Source organism: Bactrocera tryoni, chromosome 1, assembly GCF_016617805.1.
Source record: "Bactrocera tryoni isolate S06 chromosome 1, CSIRO_BtryS06_freeze2, whole genome shotgun sequence".
In the NCBI taxonomy this organism is placed as follows: Eukaryota; Metazoa; Arthropoda; class Insecta; order Diptera; family Tephritidae; genus Bactrocera; species Bactrocera tryoni.
This window is the reverse complement of record NC_052499.1, coordinates 39,484,872-39,490,871: the sequence shown is the minus strand read 5'-3', so window position 1 is coordinate 39,490,871 and position 6,000 is coordinate 39,484,872.

Below are 6,000 nucleotides of genomic sequence, written 5' to 3'. Positions count from 1 at the left end.
CTTTTATTTCTCCAAATTTTCAAAAATGGTATTTAAAAACTCCAATTCGGGCAAAAATTCCTGCAAATTGTGGAAATGGGTTTTTTCTATGGCTTTTAATAAGATGTCTTGTAAATTTACTATCAATTTCCTCAAAAACCGTATTGTGAGAATTTTGGAACTTCAGAATTTGCGTGGCTTCTAGTTCCTAAATTTTATATACTTAATATCGAAGATATTTTGTAAAAATTCACTTTTGTTCGTGTGTATGACTTATAGTAGAACTTAATAAATACCAAAATTAATTTTGATCCATTCATTATTTCGTCTAATAATAAATATTAAATTCCCTACATTGCAATACTTTTTAATAAAAACGCTTTAGTCCTTTCAAGGTACAAGAGTATAAAAGGTTCGGTTATACCCGAACTTAGCCCTTCCGGTATTGTTAATGTGTTTCTGCCGAAGTTTCAACCATATATGTATGTTGATAAGTTTAAATTGAAATTTGAAAAATATTAATTTTGGTATTCATCAGAGTACTTCACACTTTCCATCTTCACCACCAATAGTCCATGGAAATGAATTTTGTATGTGGTATTTTCAGTATTAGTAAGAACGGTGAAAAATATTTACATGAGGATTGTGTTTGCTGGTACTGAACAAATGCGTGTACTTATTTGTATATATGTATGTATACTTACATACATAAAATGCAATATAACATAACAGATGCTAAAAATGTCGTACAAATCAAATTAAGAAGTTGTCTATAATTCTGAGTCTTTAAAAAAATTAAATATACTTTACTACACTTAAAGAAAATTAATTTTCCTATTTTTTGGAAAATTAGTATACGAAACCGAGTAAGTTTAGGTCCGACATAAGAGCACAGAGAAGGTATTCGAATACATGTTACAAATACCTAGACATTATAACACATATTTGCATTTGGGGTATGGAGACTATCTAAAGAGTATATCTTCTTCTTTACTAGCGTAGAAACCGTTTACGAAGTTATAGCCGAGTTAACAAAAGCGCACCTATCGTTTCTTCTTTTCGCAAGGTGGCGCCAATTGGAGACTCCAAGCGAAGCCAGGTTCTTCTCCACTTGGTTCTTCCAACGGAGTGGAAGTCGTCCTCTTTCGCTGCTTCCCCCGGCGGGTACTTCGTCGAATACTTTCAGAGCCGGAGTATTTTCGTCCAATCGAACGACACGACCCAGCCAGCGTAGCCGCTGTCTTTTAATTCGCTGAACTATGTCAATGCCTATCTCATATAGCCCATCGTTCCATCGAATGCGATATTCACTGTGGCCAACGCGTAAAGGACCATAAATCTCTCGCAGAACCTTTCTTTCGAAAACTCTCAACGTCGACTCATCAGTTGTTGTCATCGTCCCAGCCTCTGCACCATATAGCAGGATGGAAATAATAAGTGACTTATAGAGTTCGGTTTTTGTTAGTCGAGAGAGGACTTTACCTTAATTCATTGCCTACTCAGTCCGAAGTAGCACCTGCTAGAAAGAGTTATCCTGCGTTGGATTTCCAGGCCACAGTTGGTCGTGTTTATACTGGTTCTCAAATATACGAAATTGTCTACAATTTCAAGGTTATGACTGTCAACAGTGACGTGAGAGCCAAGTCGCGAGTGCGACGACTGTTTGTTTGAGGACAGGAGATATTTCGTCTTGCCCTCGTTCACTGCCAGACTCATTTGCCTTGCTTAATTGTCCAGTCTGGAGAAAGCAGAACTAATGGCGCGGGTGTTGAGGCAGATGATATCAATATCATCGGCATACGCCAGCAGCTGTACACTGTTCGGAGATTGTACCTGCTCGATTAAGTTCTGCAGTCGCCTTTCCTCAAACCTCGTTTGGTATCGAACGGCTCGGAGAGGTCTTTCCCTATCCTGACGGAGCTTTTGCTGTTTCTCGTCTTCAGTATACACAGCCGTATTAGTTTTGCGGTGATACCAAATTCAGACATCGCGGTATAAAGGCAGCTTCTTTTGGTGCTGTCGAAAGCAGCTTTGAAATCGACGAAGAGATGGTGTGTGTCGAATCTCCTTTCACGGTTCTTTTCCAAGATTTGGCTCATGGTGAATAACTGGTCAGTGGTTGATTTGCTAGATCCAAAGCCACACTGATAAGGTCCAATCAATTTGTTGACGGTGGGCTTTAATCTTTCACACAATATGCTCGATAGAACCTTATGTTGAGGAGGCTAATCCCACGGTACTTGGCGCAGATTGTGGGGTATCCTTTTTTATGGATTGGGCATAGCACACTTAAATTCCAATCGTTGGCAAAGAAGCTGATGCATGCTCCTTATCAGTCCTTCGCCGCCGTGTTTGAATAGCTCGGCCGGCAATCCGTCGGCCCCTGCCGCTTTGTTGTTCTTCAGGCGGGCAATTGCTATTCGAACTTCTTCATGGTCGGGCAATGGAACGTCTGCTCCATCGTAATCGATTGGGGAATCGGGTTCGCCTTCTCCTGGCGTTGTACTTTTACTGCCATTCAGTAGGCTGGAGAAGTGTTCCCTCCATAATTTAAGTATGCTCTGGGCATCAGTGACTAAATCACCTTTAGGGGTTCTACAAGTGTATGCGACGGTTTTGAAACCTTCTGTAAGCCGCCGCATCTTTTCGTAGAATTTTTGAGCATTACCCTTGTCGGCCAGCTTATCAAGCTCTTCGTACTCACGCATTTCGGCCTCTTTCTTTTTCTGTCTGCAAATGAGTCTCGCTTCCCTCTTCAACTCTCGGTATCTATCCCATCCCGCACGTGTTGTGGTCGATCGTAACGTTGCGAGATAGGCAGTTTGTTTTCTCTCCGCTGCGACACGGCACTCCTCGTCGTACCAGCTGTTCTTTTGCAATTTCCGAAAACCAATGGCTTCGGTTGCAGCTGTACGTAAGGAATTTGAAATGCCGTCCCACAGTTCTCTTATAACGAGTTGTTGACGAGTGCTCTAAGAGAGCAGGAGTGCAAGTCGAGTCGAAAATCATTCGGCTTTCTGTTGTGTTTGCAGCTTCTCGACGTTGAACCTTCCTTGTGTTTGTTGACATGCGTTTATTGCTGCACAGAGTCGGGTGCGTGTATTGGCTGCAACAAGATAGTGGTCCGAGTCGATATTATGACGTCGGAGCGTACGCACATCTAAAACACTCGAGACGTGTCTTCCGTCTATCACAACATGATCGATTTGGTTGGTGGCCTTTCGATCCGGAGACAGCCAGGTAGCTTGATGATGATGTTGAAGAACCTCGCTTTGATACGGATTGTGGCTAGACGTTTATTCACCGGAGTGAATGATTGCTCTCGGCGATAGAGTCTCTCTCCCACCACGAATCCCACACCAAACTTGTACTCCTTTATATGTCCATTGTAGTAAATGTCTCAGTCCTTGTCCCGTGCATTGCATTTCTTGGACGGCGATGATGTCAGCCTTCACTCTAACGAGGACATCAACCAGCTGTGCAGCGGCACCTTCCCAATTAAGGGACCGGACATTCCAGGTGTATGCCCTCAATTCGTAGTTTGCCATGGTCGTCATCAAAAGCGGTGGTCACTCATGCGAGGCTTATTGTTTCTTTTCACTGGGGGTGTTTTTTACTTGGCGGGTCCCAAATCCAGCGCAGAACCTTATTTAGGGGATATTTCACCTTCTCAGTTTAGCTCGCCTTCCAACGGATGTTGTTAGGCTACCCAGAGGATACGTGGTCAAAGACTGGAAGTCGTGAGCTGCTTGAGCTATATGTAACAGAATCGTTTCTGGCCACTCCTACGTGAATGGCGATCAGAGAACTTTCCTCACTTGCGCAAACTTCTACACATGACCCCATCTTCCTTACACTACAATTTCACACCAAACTAATTAGTGTAAATCGGTTTTAGTTTCTGCACAACTCATTAATAATATTTGGTGTATATAAATTTGATTTCGTATAGACACTTCGCTTAGCCTTCATTTCAATAAAGTTTAATATAGTATAATTTTAATTTAAACATAACACCGGGCTTTCCAATAAGAGTGGTATGATTTCTTCACAGAATGGTGCCCACGACTTCTTTTGCAGGAACGAATTCGATTAACCCAATTTAGAGTACTTTTTCCACTAAATAAAGTCATATATCATGAATAGCACGTACAATATTGAATTCTTAACCTTGAAAGGAGCCTGGTTTATTGCTAAAGACTGCAAATAACAGAAAAATTGTCTAATGTTGTTAAATAACAACCATTTATTTTCATAATTACTTGAAACAATCGAATCTCCAAACTTTTTACGCAATAATTCGATTGTTGCACGTGCTGTATGCAACAGCATTTTTTTGGAACCAGATATTGCCAAATCCTTCCTCAATTTCTTGATGACATCTTGGAATCGACAAATTGGGGTCTTCGCAAAACGTGGCTGAACGGCAGCAATATTTTCATTACTTATCTTATTTGCTTTATTGGCACTTGAACATTATGTAAAGATACTGAACGCTTGAAATTTTCAACAAGTCGACGAATAGTAAGCTTATGTGGACGATTATTACGACCATAAAATGATTTGGTTTCGTCTCTCGTCGTCGATGTCACCATCCGTTCTGAAAGTTTTGTTAAGTTAGGCCAAACCAAATAATGTAATTGTAAGTAGTTTAGTTAGCTCTCTGTCCGCTTTTACATACAAGTATATATAAATTTTCACTTCTATTTAGCCTCATTACAATAACGTGGAGGTATCTTGTCAAATCATACAAAAAATAAATTTTAATTGGAGAGTTCGTAGCCGTATGCTTTAGTGGTCCGCTAACGGCGGTTCCAAAAAATTAGCAACTTTTTGGAGATAGAACTTGTGCAAATTTTCAGACAGATAGCTCAAAAATCGAGGGACTAGTTCGCGTATGTGCAGACGGATCTTGATGACATATTACATTGCAAACATATTAAGAATAACTATTTTAGGACATGCACCCAGTATGTCCGGTCCCTCAATTGGGAAGGTGCCGCTGCACATTGTCCTCGTAAAAGTAAAGGCTGACATCACCGCCGTTCAAGAAATGCTAGCATTCACCCCTTTGGATAAACGTCTATACACAATTCTCATCGAAACGAAGTTATTTAAGAATCGTTGATTTTCGTCCACGCGCCGAAAGAAGAGAAGGACGATGTGACCAAAGAAGTCTTCTTTGAGCGTTAGATGAATGCTGCCCTCGCCACGATGTCAAAATCTTACTTAGGGACTTTAACGCCAAGGTTGGCAAAGAAGGTATCTTTGGCACAACGGTCCGTAAATTCAACCTCCATGATAAAACATCCCCAAATAAATTGAGACTAATGAACTTCGGCGAGGCCCGAGATATAGTTATCTGTAGTACTAGAAATAGGAAAAATCATCAAGCTACCTGGCTGTCTCCGGATCGAAAAGCCACCAACTAGATCAATCATATTGTGATGGAGGGAAGACACGTCTCCAATGTTTTAGACGTGTGTACTCTTCGAGGCCTTAACATCGACTCGAACCACTATCTTTTTGCAGCCAAGGTACGCACCCGCCATATGCATGTCAAAAAACTCACAGAAGGTTCGACAAACTTCTGCTCTCTGAGAGCACTCGTAATCCTCGAAAATTCTACGAAAAGATGCGGCGACTAACAGAAATTTTCAAGACCGAAGCATCTTTTTGTAGAACCCCCAGAAGTGATCTAGTGACTGATGCCCAGAGCATGCTAAAAATGGAGGAAACTCTTCTCCTCTCTGCTGAGTGAAAGCATAACACCAAAAATTGGGAACCCGATTCCCTAATTGATGACGATGAAGCAGACGTTCCATTGCCCGACCGTGAAGAAGTTCGAATATTCTGATTCATGATTAAGATGCTTTACATAACGTAATTCTTTAATACACAATGGCGGCATTAATATAGTTTGAGGTTTGCCAATTGCTTCCCATTTAATATTAAATTTTTCCATTTCATAAACGGTACGTGCCGGCTAATGTTTTTGGGGGTAGTGAGCTGCATTATTTT